Below are 15,998 nucleotides of genomic sequence, written 5' to 3' on the forward strand. Positions count from 1 at the left end.
AGCATTTTGGTCTTTCACAGTCTGCAAAAATGCCATGTGACGCTTTCGCGGAGTCGTATTATTCTGGACATTATGCAAAATTCAAAGTTTCTTTCGATTTTGCACCAATTTTGCACGAAAAACTGTATTTTCTGATCACGAAATAACTATTTTAATTTTCTGATGTAATTCTGGAATATTCTAGAGCAAACCTCTTGGTAAATTGATGCATATGGAGAAGAATATTTACACACCAATATTGATCAATATTTTGAATAAATTTTAATTATTCCAATTTTCAGAGTATCGGGGTATCGGGGGGGAATCGGTAAGAGTATCGGTATCGGTTCAATGTGGTATCTGCTCAGCCCTAGTTATATAGTATCTTCAACCCCAAGGATATAAAAGTAACAATTAGGAATAAAATTGGTTCATTTTTATTAGTTGAGAATAGTTATTGAATATAATAATTATAACCATTTTGTTATTATTTTTACTATTCAAGTTTTGGCAATGCTCTGATGGCCCCTACAAATATATCTGGCGACGCCCATGCTATTAATGATGGTAATACTATAAAAAAATCACTGTGACAAGTATGTGAGGGAAGAAGTTGTTAGAGGAAAATGAAAATCAGGTATGCGTGTAAATGTCTTCACAAGCAGACGAAATAAAGCAGACCCTTCGATTGGCCACATTCTCTGCAGTAACAGCAGACGCCTGCCAGCTATCAAGAGGTGCATTTTTGAGAGCGTGATAAGTTATTTACATTCGTATTACTCTCTCTATCAACCTCCCTGCCCTTTCACAGCTGTCGGGCTTCGATTGGGGTCAAATGCTGCGTCTTCAGTCATCAGCTCTTCGATGCTCACAAAAAAGGACGAGTGGCTCGAGCCTTAAAGAATGAAGGGTCGGTCATTCGCTAAATTCTTGCTCTCAAAGTGGAAATAACAACTCTGGCATTTAGGAAGTTTTCAGACCGAAGTCACAAGAGCGTTTACTGCGCATGCGCAACACATCGAGGCGACGCTATTGAGAAAACAGCCGAGTGTCACGAGGGGAAAGCTTGCAGAGAGCACTCAGACCGAAGCGACACGCGACATGGAAGTTACGCACTGAAGCGACAAATGACGTGTCGTTTGAGGATTTCATCAATCGAACGCAGGCTTGTGCCGCCTGTTACGCCGCTACGATGTGAAACGTTACTGCTGATTGGCTAAATCTCCATAAAGGAAAACATTCACCGCGCATACGCGAACAACGCACCGAGGCGACACAATGCACTTTGTTAAGAAAACGACACATCTCACTTGTTACTTCGTGCTGAAATCTCCTGTAGGGTCACGTCGGTGCTAAAGGTTGCATTTATTTCTGTCCGTTCGTTTTCAAGAAACAACTATCGCTTGTGGCTTTTCGCCGAACTTTACCTCAGTTATAAAAAGAGAAATAATACTCGTGTGAAACACACTTTGCTAGTGATAAAATATTGTTTAAAAATGCAGTTAATATCATATTATGGAGTGTAAGGATCGACCTTCTGATAAGGCGCCTAACAGTCAACCTCACTTCCACGTAGTACACCCTGGACTGCATTTGACGAACGAGGCTCTGGCGACTGGCCCTATGGCTAGTATAATTCTGTGTTGTCCTGTGTTTTGTCGCTATATGTACTGAGTGCCTCTTTACAGCCTCAGCTTTTACCAAGGTAAGGATATTTTTGTTTTCAGACACGATTTTATTTTTGTTATGATAAGGGCTGGACCCCGCATAGTGTGACGGGTGCAAAATAGCCTTAGTGCTGACGCACCCAATATTTTAATTTCAAATTCAAATATCACCCCTAGCAAACCATTTCGTCACAAAATTTGTCTCAAATTTTCCATTTTTCATGTTAAAAAAAATTATGAATACAATTTCGTATAAGGTGGATATTTGTTAAATGTATAACAAACATTTACTTAATTGTATTAATTCAATGTCCTTATTTTTGTACAGGGGTATCCGGGAGATGGTCCCCCCAGCTACCAATATTCTCGTACCCCCTCCCCCATTCTCTCATAGGAGCAACCCCCAGCTAACACAACGCTCTACAAAACATCGCCCTCCTCTAGCTAACGTTTTCCACTGCAAGCGCTGACTGTATCTCTTCCAACGGTTACAAAAGTAACCGATTTCACCGCATGACGTCACCGATTCTTCCGCAGAAACGAAGGTTCTTCTGATAGCGAAGCAGGATGCTGAGTGACGGAAGAGCCAAACAGATGGTTGGTGCTAACTCCGCTGGGCCAAACTGGGCTCCCCACCAACCCCCCTTGGGCACGTCACTGCTCTCAAAGACCTGTTGTTTGTGTTTATTGCCTCATAGCTCATCCAGTATGTGTTTGGTTGTTTACCATCGCTCTTCCAATTCCTTAGCGTGATCGCGGCGATTAAGACGGACGATGCAATACAAGAAAGCACAAACGCAATAGAATCCGAATGTCCAGACTGGCTGGGACTTCAACGAAGACCCCTCGAAAAGCAGTCGAGCACCAATGCTCGACCAAATAAGCGGTTAGTTTCATAAAATGGCATTCCCTCCCTTTTTTTTTTTTTTTTTTGCATGGAAATAGAATTGTTCAATACTTACACCATAGCAGCGATCACTGTATGTATACGTGAACATGATGTACTCACCTGAAAAAGAATAAGAAACATTTCAGAACAAGGGTACGAGATGTATTGCATATAATTAACTAAATGCATGTGTAAGGTTGAAAAATGTTATAACATCAGAATTGAAATCCTGGGTCCCGGGTTCGAATCCGCCCCTGGGTATGGGCGTTCTATGTGGCAAAAAAGCGAAGTAAAATCAACAAAATCAATCAATCAATTGTAATCCTACGGCTTTACCCTTCAAAGCACTTTTGTTCGTCTCTACACAATTCGTCACTATATGGGGCCTGTGAGGCCCCTATCCATTTTGGGAGATGATTGACAGAAATTGTAACCGAAAGTTTGTTAATGTTGTAGCAATAACAGGAATATTAAACTATTTCTGCTAGTAAAGAGAGTAAAATACACATTTGCATGTTAATTAATATTTACGTATATGTTTCTTAATATAATATTGTTTTCATTCCCTGGATGAATTTACACATTGAAGCCATTTTTTTAACAATTATTTGATTGAAAGAACGAAGAGAGAGAAAGTGATCAGGCAAGACTAATTGTCATCATCTCTCAACATTAATATTATTACAGGCAATGCTGCGTAGTGGCATTTGCATTGGAATGAAGATGACTGTTCACTTGATTGTAGCAAGCAGTAACAATTACGGTGCTTTAAGTGTGTGTGAAAGGAGTGCTGGAGAAACATTACCTAACAGATGTTTTCTCGTAAACACAGAATGTAGAGCAGCGTAACAGCTGTGTTTTCTTTTCGTGTATCGCTGTAGCAAAGCCACTTGCTCGCGGAATGAAGCATTATGAGGACGATACTGCCAGTGACATCTAGCGCCCAGAATAGCAACTACATACATAAGCAGCAAACCTAGCCTTGTGGGGTAAGCATTACAAAGTGAAGAAATAGCAGCGAGTAAAAAAATATATAGGTCAACGAAAATATCATTCTCGGTGCGAGGAAGTGACGTGGTTACGTTCAGTTCGTGTTCGAAACAGAATTAGTCTTACTGAAAGTATAAAATTAAGGTTGCTAATAAAAGTATCAGTACTAAATTATTGGAAAACTGGTCCATCTACGTATAAACGAGTAATAGTATTTAGCTCTTGGATTTAGAAATATGCATTTAAACACCCTAAAAATTACAAACGCAACATTGATTATCAAGAGCATTTCACAAAAATCTTCCTCTTTTTCCTTCAGTAAAGTGTCCATTAAAATCAAGGACGTATTTAGGGGGTCCAAATAATCAAATAATGAAAATGTACTTTTTAGCATTTGTTGTACTATAATCGATGGTTATTTATTTCTTATGAACTTGGAAGACAAGGGTTATTATTTTTGGATCATACTGCTTCGAAGGACACCACCAAAGAAGATTTATGCACACTACTATTATGAAAATGTGCATAAAATATTAATCAGGAACATCCAATTTTAATTATTCAATAAATATTCAATTCTTTATCTATTTGACATTAATTTCCTTGTTTCTTTACAAATTAATAAATTTACATATTTAATTAATATTTAATTTAATTATTCTAATTTAAACATTGTTGTTGTTATTATTATTATTATGCGGTATAAGGGTGACCTTTTCTGAAGACCCCAGAATCAAATGCCAACCTCTGTTCCACGTAGAACACCCTGGACTACATTTTGCAGACTTACGAGGCTCTGGCGTCTGAACTCACCGCAGGTAAAATTCTGTGTGGCTCGTATTGTGTTGACCATATATGTTTGTGATTGCCCCTTCATCTATCTCATCTAGTCATCATTCATCTCAATAAGTGAGTTGAGGATATGCCCATTTATATCACTAACAATTCTGAAGAATATCTAACACAAGCAGTAAACAGAAAATCATCTTGAAATATTTAATTTTGTACATATACATATATACAGTCGTTATACATATATACAGTCGTTATACATATATACAGTCGTTATCCGGGTTCGATCCCCGGCGGGGTCCGGCTTCCACCCAGCGTCGTATAAAGTGGGTACCTGGAGGAAACTCGGCGGGGTAAAGGCAGCCAGAGGCGTGCTGCTGATCACGTCTCCCCCACCTTCGGCCCTGATAAAGGAAGTGTGGGGCCCTAACTCCACTCTCCCTATACGCCTACATGGCGTGTTGCAAAGCACAGGGGAGCACTTTATTTTACTTTCTTTTTAAATATACATATAAAATCTATTGAAAGTACCAATATGTAAGGTAATGTAAGCATCAATTTTCCTCAAAGGATAATTCGCAGAGTTTTGACTTCACACAATAGCTAGAAAAAATATGTAATTGCATAACAATCGGGGGATCACGTTAAAACTACAGGGTGAGTCAAAAGTCAGGAACCATAAACACTTCATTCAGCATATATTGTCTACAGGAAATGCTCAGTATGTTGACCCTCTTCAGCAAGGCACATGTTCGGACGGCGCTCCCAGTTCTTCAGGACACTGAGAATTGTGGCAGGCGGTATTTGCGCGACACTTCCGTTACCATCCCTTGCAGATGGTGTAGGTCGCGAATCTGGGTGGAATAAACCATTGCCTTCAGGTGACCCCATAGGTAGTATTCCATTGGTGTGAGGTCAGGGGACCTCGTGGGCCATTCAACGTGGCCTCGTCGACCTATCCACCTCCTCGGACACTGGTAATGTAAACACTGACGTACGATGAATCCATTAGTCGTATGGTTCCTGATCTTTGACTCACCCTGTAGTTTTGCAGTTTTAACTAATAATAAACAATAGATACATCTACTAGAACAATTAACTTCTAAATAATATCTTGCTAAAGCAGCATCAAAAGATTACATCATTTATGAAGGTCGCTAAATCTTCTCTGATCTAATTAGCGAAAGTCTAGTTGCATTTGTCTCCCGCAAGTTATTGATTGATTGCTTCTGTCAAGTGTTTCAGGGAAAGAATATGTACGGGGATTAATAAGGATGGCGATAATGCTGTAACCCTTTCCTACCGCGCCTCGAGTATCGTACTTTTCACCTTGATACGCATTAAACATTGTCTTAAATCTAGATATTACACGAATGTTATGTAAGAACATGGGTATGTAATCAGCGGTGAGACATAACGGGGATTATAGCTAATCATGGTGTACTTATATTTCAGATTTCTCGTGCTGGAAATCTTCAGAAATCTCAGGAGAAAATTGTCGTTGATAGTAATGCATACATACATGTATATATCTGCGTGTGTGTGTGTGGGAGAGAGTGTAACATAGGAGTGAGAGTAAAATGAAAACTTGAACTAGAAGTACATAAGGTATCACCTGCAACACTGATTAAGTGAGCTTCAAAATGCCATTTTTGTCATTCTAAAGATGACGCCTCCTCCACATACTTGCACCAGTAAGAAGTCGTGGTTTTTTGACTTCTGGAAGCCTAAAACTTATAGAAACTCTCCGGCAAATTAAAATTCAATATCTTTAATTTGATTCTTATTTAGTGTCGCTCTTCTGCCACTTTTGGCAAATCGCGATGAGGGAAATTAATTAAGGGACACTCACAAAAATACAATATCTCGATGAATGCTTATCAAATAAGTTGACGAATGAAGAAGGAAGTTCGACAACTTCCTTAGTCGCAGTGAGCTATGGGGAAAAGACTCATAAGGGATTGCACGTGCATCCCAAAGATTGTTCTTCTTGAGGTATATACCTAGGTATGTCTACCAAAGAGTGATAAAAATTATAATAAAATTAAGTTTAGGGCGTCTTTTAATGATTCCATAATGACAGTAATGTTCCCCGCAACTCTACGTCACAAGCTTCAAAACACTCCGAGGAAAATTGCTTTACACACATATTAACTTTTATATCTGACGTCTCGAAAACCGTGAACGTGAATAGAAGTTGCATAGAAATTTAAACTATGGGTGCGTCATCGTTTAGGCTATGTGCTGACGTCACTTTACAAGCTGCTCTTCAAAAGATAAACTGGGAACGACAGGGCTCGTGTATAAAAAGAACAGAAGTTTGCTAAAATATCTCTTACACAGATATGCTACTTTTCAAAACTAAAGGCATCGTGTTGGTTATAGATTATAACTTCGAGTCGTGGCTTGGACGTGGTATATCCTTTATTCCTTCATCAATTTCACGCAACTATCACTCATCTACATAGTCGCGATAGCTGAAAGTGGCAGAAGAGCGATGTAAAATAAGAAAATACAAAACTCACATATTGCTTAGAAAAGCTGTGTGTGAACAGGGCCAGATTTAGGAATTTTGTGGTTGCAAAATTGCTCCATATTAATGTGATCTTAGCACTTTCTTTACTTTATTTCCCTCCCAGTTATCATTATAGTTGTATAATATTTGTTATTTAGCTTAGCGCTTTTCTGTCATTTTTAGCTAATCGCGACGATGAAGATGAGTGATGTTTGTTTTTTGGATACCTTGCAAGAGGGTTTTCGGAGAAGCGGGGTCAGAGGCTGAAAAATTGCTGTCACTAGTTTTAAACCATATAAGCATTCTAGGTTGCATAAAACCTATATTCATTTATTATTTCACGACAGGACCAAAGTCCCACTTACGTTGAACATATAATAAGGAGATAAAAGGATAAAAATACTGGAATTATAACATATAAATACTAGCCGTATCAGTTTTTATTGCTAATTTATCGCTTCATTCTGGCTAACGTTTTGGAATGAAGAACTGAAAAGATACTGCAAAATACAAAAAAAAAAAAAAAAAAAAAAAAAATCAAAACTGCAAAATAAAATCAATATTTTGCGCTTTAATCCGAAGGTAACTAGTCATGTTTAGTATCATCTTCAAGGTACCGAAGAAAAGATTACTTTTCATCAACTTCGAGCCCTGCTCATACAACTAACAAGACCATAAGAGGAACGCTGCTGCTTGAACATATTGGCATAACATTTTGCTGACACTATTCAGCTATAATTCAAAATATGGGGAGAGAATGTGTAAGGTTAATTTGGTAAGTTCTGGAACTGAATCTTCATATAAATACTTAGAAAAATAGCTTTCCTTACCTATTTCAACTTGCAACAGCACCACGCCGCAACCAATGAACACAGATAAAGCAGAAATGATTCTACACAGTAAAAGTAATCCTGGCTTATCTGAACACGGTAGCCTTGAGGGTTAATCCTGCTATAACATATCAACGAAAGGAATCAATCACAGGGGACATAACTCCTTGGAGCTTCAGGAGGGATTCCCTGCGATGTGAACAGTGATCGATTGAAAATGCAGAGTGATTTAAAAAATCTTCGGGGGAACCCATTAAGGTTAATTACAAACACTTATTCTAGTGGCGCCACAGGAAGATTCTACCTTACATATTTCAGCAATGTAGAGTCACGTTTTGATCATAAAGATATCATTGACTGATTGCTGCAAGCCAGAACTATCCAGGTGAGTATCCTAAAAGATCCACATTTTATTCTCAAACAGAGTTCCCAATTTTTGACTCCCGATGCGGGTATCTGGTTGGCGATTTAATATCAGAGTACCAGATTTTCAGCTACTAATTCGTTTACCCAATTTTCGGATACCGATGCGTATAGCACATTTTCGGTTCCCGATTTTCGATGGAATGGTTAGCACAGCGCGCTACGACGCCAGGGGTCTCGGGTTGATTGAATTAGGTTATTTCTGCCACTTTTGGTTCATGCCCAGTCCTGGATTCGAACCCGGAACCCGTGGCGTCGTAGCACGATGTTCTACCCACTCCGCCACGGAGCTAGGTCCACAGTCCCAGGTTCGAATCCCGGTCTGAGCATGGATGTTCTTTGCGAGTGTCCCTTCATCAGTTTCATCATATCATCCTCATCTTCGCGATTAACCAAAGATAGCAGAAAATCGAAGTAAAATAAACCAAATCAACCAACCAACCAATCTGGGTATCCGGTTCACACGAGCTGTGCTCACCAGCAGCATAATGCTGCTGGTTGTTTTTACGGCATATTTGTACCGGGTGGTTACAATTAAAGTTGCCTTTCCTAAAGCCCTCTGGAGCCCTTTCGAAGCAACGGATTACGCTGAAACCCCTAATATAGAGGCTATGGAGGCCATGGGGAAGTGAATGCTGACGAAAAATAGTTCCAATTTTCACCACCAGGTGCAAATGTGGCGCTTAGAATTAAATGTCCCCTACTCAGAGCCCTCTGTTGTGTGTTTGAAGCAACGAATTGCACTGAAACTTTGTATAGATGCTATGAAAGCCATGGGGGAGCGAATTCTGATTAAGAAAAATAGTTCTAATTTTCACCACCAGGTGCAAATGTGGCGCTGAAGTAACAACAACCAGCAGTAATTTGAGTTTATGTCGGTAGAGAAGTGCTCAATATGCACCCTGTCAACGTGAATGGCTCATTGGAAGCTTAAGAGAATGTGATCAATGGTCACACGAAGCATTTCGAGGAATGTTGTTCACTTTGCACCAGATTTCAGCGCCATATTTCAACCTGGTGGTGAAAATTGGAACTTTCCCTTCCCCATGGTCTCCATAGCCTCTATACCAATCCGATGATTGGAACGGGCTCCAGAGGGTTCTGAGTAATGAAATTTTAATTGTAAACACCACATTTCCACCTGGTGATGGAAATTTGAACTACTTTTCTTCGTCAGCGTTCGCCTCCCCATTGTCTCCATGGTTTTTATACAAAGTTTCACCGCAATCCGATGCTTCGAACGGGCTCCAGAGGGCTCTGAGTAAGGCAACTTTAAATTGTGGTCACCTGGTATTCATATTTTGCTAGTTTTTAGTGTAGATAAACATTCTAGCAATAAAAAAAAGCAAATGAAGAATTGCCTCCCTCTTCCTCAGCTCCCAAACAAAATTCTGCCAAAAAAAGAAAGTCCTCTGTCGGTTTCCACCTGCACAGTTGAATTGCAACCCTGCAAAGTTCGATCGGCGGGCGTGCAAAAAAGGAAACATCGATTCAAAGGGTTGAGCCATGTGTGCTAACTCACCCCCTCCCCCTTTGGACGAGGTCGTTCACTCCGGGGGAAGCAAACGTTGAGTCATTTGCGTGCTGGAAAAGCATTGAAATCCCTTCGGGTGGGGAAGATCGCAAACGCAACATGTGGTACAGAGAGCAGGTGGAAGTTTATGCAACTGGAAAAAAAGGGACAACCTCCACTTTAGCCTTCGCTTTTAGCTACCTCTGTGGAGATTTCCCACCACAGAAGTTTATTCCGAATTTTCATTTCGAGGGTGAAAGGTTGGGGGTAGAAACCGTCTTTGGAATTTATGGCTACTTTGTATAATTAACCCTAGATAAGATATAATTTGTAGAGAATGTTGCATGAAATAACCAGATACAGACGGTCTTATTTTTTTTACTGATGTGCTAATTTAAATTCTCATGAAATTATAATAAACCCCTAATACGAAATATACAAATAAGAAAGATGTATGAATGAGAAAATTAAACATTTTATTTGTATTTTTATAGTAAACCAAAATTCTGTTAATTACTATCGAAACGTACAAGCAATTTAATATCATTACTCGTTATCGCAAAATGTAAGTAAGTTACAATTATACTTACTCACATTAAACAGTAGATTAGTTACAATCACTCGAAAAAGTAACAGTTACTTCCAAACATTTGTGTAAAGGTAAATATAGCTTCAAAATGGCAATATATTACGATTTTAGGGAGTTTTGTATTATTATCATAAAAAAACAAACAAAAAAACATCGTACCAGATTGTGTGCTGCTGTTCAGGATTTATGATTGTGGTTTTACTGAGGGTCGCGGGCCACACGCGGTTCTTTCACATACAATTCAGGAATTATTTACTTATGGGCGAATATCAGTCTGTGGCTGTTCTACCACTGAATCCCCAAAACTTGTAATATCAAACAAAAAAAAGTTACAATACTACTATGATGGTAGTACAGGTAGGTAGAAATGCTTTAAAATTCTGTAGTGAGACAGGTGTTCCAAAACTCCTATGTGTGCTACATGGAAGGTTTGTTTGTAGCTGTCTTTGTTGTGGTGTTAGTGTTTGTAGTACTTCTAGGAGGTTTTCGATGCAGAATATCTTTACGTTCGGATGCGAAAAAGATGATGATGACTAATGAATGTGAAAAACCGTACGAGGAGGTATTGCAATGTGAAAAAGTCTGTCAGAGCTTTCTTGCTTGCTTTTGCAGGGAAGCAGTCGACGCAAGTGTATTGGCAACAGCGTCCACGTGAATCAGCACGACTGGCTGGTAGGTAGTGGTGCAGTTATTCCTTTTGCCCTATAAATTTGCGCTCATTGGTTTTTGTGGGGCTCCAGCTGCCCCGGCCTAGTTGCGGCCCTTCATCTAGTATCGTGCGCAAGGGGCTTAGCTCGTTACTTGACTTGGATTCACGCAAAGCTGACCTTGGTTGAGAATCTTCCTGTCATTTGGAAGCGGAAAGGGTTTCAGGAGCAGCCTGGCCAGAGGAAATTGCGAAACGCCGCTTCGAGGTGGCACGAGAACGGCTTTTACACAATGCTTCATAAACAGAAACAGTTTGAAGGCGCGTGGCCTTCGGTACAGCTGGATCACACTCGCCAAGCATTGCAATCAGTCATTACATTACGGGAGTCGGCGACTTTCCACTGACCGTCCTCACAACGAAAAGGCTTCTACGCTCTCGGATTGGGTGCCTCCCCGATAGCACAGTGGTAGTTGTCGCCTTGCAATTAAGGGGTCCCGGGTTCGATTCCCGGTGGAGGCACATAGTGGTTCGGATCCCACTTTAAAACTGTAGGTCCAGTCCCGATTAGCCTTACTGTGCATAGAGTGGACTTAAATCAACAATAAAAAAGCTCTCGAAATGGCACAAATATATACCTAAATTGACACTCGGAAAAGTCTTCTGCGCGAATTTCATTTCAGTAGTTTCATGATTCCTGATTCCAGGCTATCGTTGGACGTGACCTTGCCTGTGAGAACGCCAAACAATATGATGACAATGGTAAATACGATACCACAAGTGAATATGCTCGTCGCTAGGTGGATTCAATTAACTTTTTCAATGCTGTAGTATTCACATGGAAAAATGGCGGAAGACCAACCTTCTACCGTGCCGCAAGCATAGGCAGTGCTAGTAGGGGTGCGAAGGAGTGCACCCCCAGTTTTCATCTCAATAGTAATAATTTAAAAAAATGATAAACGAATCAATGCGGAAGCAAGTTTACTGTAATAGACATTGTCCCAGTGGCGATCTACATGTCCAAAGTGCAATCCAGTCTTCATTAGCCTCTGTGCAAGTGCAATATATCTATAGTTCTTTAATTACTATTATTCAGCGCTTAAAGTGGAAATTATTAGCTCGTAGGATACTCCTATGGTATAACATGGTGACAATGATCAGTTGGAGGGAGGGGTGTTTTGCGAAAATTTTGCTACCTAGGGGGATGCAACTTGTACACGATGATAAGAATTGAAATTAAACTCGCGCCAAGATTTCCTAACAAAATAACACTGCCACAGCAACAGTTAAGAAATATATCGAATATATTCTCAGTTCGGTGAAGAGCTTCTCTAGATCCGCTCATCTTTCCAGCTATTGAACGCTTGGCACTGAGACCTCATTTAGCTGATATATAGACTATACCAAAACAGTGGCATTGTTCTATACTAACATGTTGAGCATGTAGTTTTACCGAAGTCACATGATATTATATGGTGGGAAATATCACTTGAGCGTAATTCAAGAATCCGTTGATTAATGATAAATATCGTTGCATCAGCAGAGAAAACTCAGAACAGAAAGTGATGCTGGAAGATTTATAAACAAATCGGAACACACCAGCAGAAAAAAGTTCCTTAGTCATTCAAGAAAATGGAAACAAAAAAACTGCTCATATTGCTTGTTTGAGTTTGCTTCCAAGTCCATTTTATGTACAGAAAGGCTAATCGGGACTGGACCTACAGTTTAAAGTGCAATCCGAACCACTGCGAATTGTGCCTCCATCGGGAATCGAACCCGAGAGCTCCAGGGGGTCGATTCCACCTCCTCCCCCACTCACAACGCCTTTCCATACATATTGCATGGACAACTTGCATTCAGAAGCAGATCTTATGCAATACAATCTGAAAGATGGGGGTTTTGTAAAAACTTAGAAGATGTGGATATGTTGACAAGTAATTACGGGTAAAAGTATTGGGTTGATGCATAAGTTCTTAGCGTTTTTTCGCCGTGGCAAAAGTATTGTTATTTGATACTAATTTGAGATGAACAAAAGACATAAATTAATCAGTAATATATTTTCCTTCATTATCTATGACTGTCTACCAACGCTGGAGCAGTTTTTCAATTCAACGCCTGAAGAAATCAGCTGATTCTGGGTTAAAAGCGTCGTCAAGCCAAGTTTGAAGAGCATTTTCTCACCAAAGAAGCTTCCTTGAAGATTGATGGGTTGAGAGCTGAAAAGGTAGCAATCCGAGGGCGGAAGATCGCGGGGAGTAAAGAGGATGTGGAATAACTACCCAACCAAGCTCCTGGATAGCAGCTTTAGTCATGCTAGCGGAGTGTGGGTGTGCATTATCGTGTCGCAGCATTTGATGCTGTCTTCCTGGCCTACTCGCTGATTTGGTTGTTTTCATTTAAAGCGTGCGGTATTCTGAACCTTGCCCATTGAATGCAAATGTCGCACGATGGTTGAATGGTCACAGTTCATCACATTTGCTAATTCTCGAGTAGACTGATGTGGATCCTCGTGGATTATAACGTTTAAACTGTATTCATTAAAGCCCGATGGTCTTCCTGAACGTGGAGAAACGCTTAAGTCAAAAATGTCCTCTTTGTAATGACAAAACCATTTTCTTGCCCTGCTTTCCCCGTTGGCATTCTCCCCGTACAAGGGATAAATGTTTCGAGCCGCCTCCGCTGCATTTGCCCCTATGTTAAATTCAGACAGAAGAATATGTCTGTAATGTTGTCTCTTCTTCCAATGGACACTTATTGTACTTTAGGCCATAAATTACACCGCCTTTCTTCAAATCTGTAGAATTCAATGCGTATTCACAAGCACAACAATGTCACTCCAACTGATGAACATTAAACGATAAACGAACTCCTAACACCGCAGTGTTGCCATACCAAACATATGCATCAACCCAATAATTGAATAGGAAGTTCATATAGAAGCGAAAAAACTGGATTCCCTTGACCACAAAATGACGATTGTGATGGTAAGTACTCCTACACCAACATCCATTGACCAGCTTAACCAACTACAGTTCTGAAGCCAATGAACGAAAAATAAGTGACAACCTTCATGCTTGTCACAGGATACTTGGTTATTCTGCGATATGACGTCAACAGAAAACGCATACTTTTCGAGCATAACCAAATTGTTAACATGGCGTCATTATGCACAGCTTGCACAACAAACTGCCAGTGGCCGTGGCATAAAGGGGGCGATTGGTATTGAAGGTTCCTCACCTCACTAAGGGCATTCCCCTCTTGGATGTCTCAAGAGGAGAGCCTCTTCCTGACAGCGTCACAAAACTGACTTAATTCTCGGTCTGTAGCTACGTGGTGGCTCCGCATGTAATTTGAAACTAAAGATTATTAGCAGGTGCTTTCAAAAACTTGAGAAGCTTTACTCCCGTTACTTCGAGGCCAGAGCAAAAACTGACGTCTCTAACCTTTTTGCTGTACTTTTCTCAGTCTTCCTGGGTTTGGACTTGTCATTCTGTGATAACCGTCTTAAGATACGAGACAAAAAACTTCGGGATGGAGTAAGAAGTTGGCACATATTCTCTACGCAGAGCTATATATAACTGGTGCAATCATATATCTTCATCGTCTTCTTCTGTGACCTTGCGTTGGCAATGAAACCTTTGCCTCATTTAAAGTCCGATAATTATTTTTCTGTGTCCTGAAAAGAATGAACGGACAAACGAATGAAACAAACGCAGGATTCGGAAATTGATGACAAAAAAAATCTCAAAAAATGATCTATAAATGACGTTTAAGTACAAAGAAATGATTGATTGAATCGATATATTTTCTGCCACTTTTGGATAATCGTGCTGATGTGTTGAAATTGATGAAGGGATATTCACAGAGAACACCCAGCCCAAGCCAGGATTCGAAGCCGAGTCCCCTGGCGATACCGCTGTGCTAACCACTCCGATACGAAGGTAGACTTCCTCAAGGTTGAAATTTCTGGATAAAATCCCTGAATACATTCAACCAACGGCCATACTGGGACCTTTCGGATGCAATCAGAAGCGTCCCAGTAATGTTAACCTTCCATGTTGTTGCTAAGAGTGAAGGGAGCAGACACGTAGCCGGGGGAGGGCTAAGGGGGCTGACGACCCCAACCGAAATCCTACAAATATATAATTTAAATGTTATTGTTATTAACAGAAATTGAGTTATAACCACAGTAAAAACTGCATTACAACTAAAAAAGTTTAGTGTATACTAGAGCAACCAGGTTATATTTTAATATTCTACCATTTAATCCAAAGAATAAATGGATCCAAAGCTTCCAAAAGTTATAGTTTTCTTTGTGAGAGGTCACAGTATATAAACTTTATGAGTAAAATTTACCTAGCTGTTAAAGCCTTTTTTTGAACGATTGTGTAAAAGTTAATAACAACATACCATAAGTATGATTTTCAGTACACTAACTGTACAAAATATAAGAAAAATAATGGACAACAATTGTGTTAGATATTCACTAATACGGTGGATAGAGTAGCAAAGTCTCTCGATTTATGTAATAATAACAATACATTTGGTTTGAAATTGGTATATTTTTAATAACCTATAATAATTATTATTGTCATTATTATTTGTACTAATCAAGTTTTATCGATATTACAAATATTTCTGGCGACGCACGTGCTGATAAGGGATAAGCTCCACCACCCCCACCCACCCCGAAATAAAATTCTGGCTACGGGCCTGGAAGGGAGGCTACAGTCTAGGCAGAAACCTGCCATATCGTGGATTCTTGACATGAAAAGAAATGCTTTGTTAAAACATCCAGGATAATGTATGTTCCTCACAGGCCGAGTGAGCCTGTCCATAGCATTATGTAACGCACACGGAAGCCGTAACCTTGATGGGGCAATGACCGCAGGTCCACCACCTGCCCTAACATCCACCTCAAGGGACGCTCGCTCGCGACGTCACGTCACTACGCGTCAGTCTGGACCGGAAAGAGGGAGTGGATTAGCACATGGAAATGCCTTGCGGAATTCTGGAGTCTTGCAACCGCTGCCTCCGACCACCGTCCCCAATGCAAATTGTTTCCTGCGATGGGAAGGGTTAGTATGTTTCTTCATGTCTTGCCTTACCGCCTTTGTATTTAACGTAACTTGATTCGTGACCAAAGCAGAGGTGTGCTAGAGGCT

The 15,998-nt window shown here is 40.2% G+C and overlaps 1 protein-coding gene across 2 annotated transcripts in view; it reads right to left on the reverse strand.

Annotated features, from left to right (window-relative positions):
* The window catches only part of LOC146001631 (sodium-driven chloride bicarbonate exchanger-like), a 263,578-nt gene that overhangs the window by 230,639 nt on the left and 16,941 nt on the right, over positions 1-15,998 (reverse strand). The window contains exon 1 of one of the 2 annotated variants that reach the window (XM_083139198.1): positions 7,663-7,681. The exons of the other annotated variant lie outside the window; for it this stretch is intronic. The gene's annotated coding sequence lies outside the window, so the exon portion shown is untranslated. Of the gene's footprint in view, positions 1-7,662; positions 7,682-15,998 lie in introns of those variants that run through there. 2 annotated transcript variants of the gene reach the window in all.

The sequence above is a fragment of the Lepisma saccharinum genome, chromosome 17 (assembly GCF_977018435.1).
Source record: "Lepisma saccharinum chromosome 17, izLepSacc3.1, whole genome shotgun sequence".
Classification (NCBI taxonomy): Eukaryota; Metazoa; Arthropoda; class Insecta; order Zygentoma; family Lepismatidae; genus Lepisma; species Lepisma saccharinum.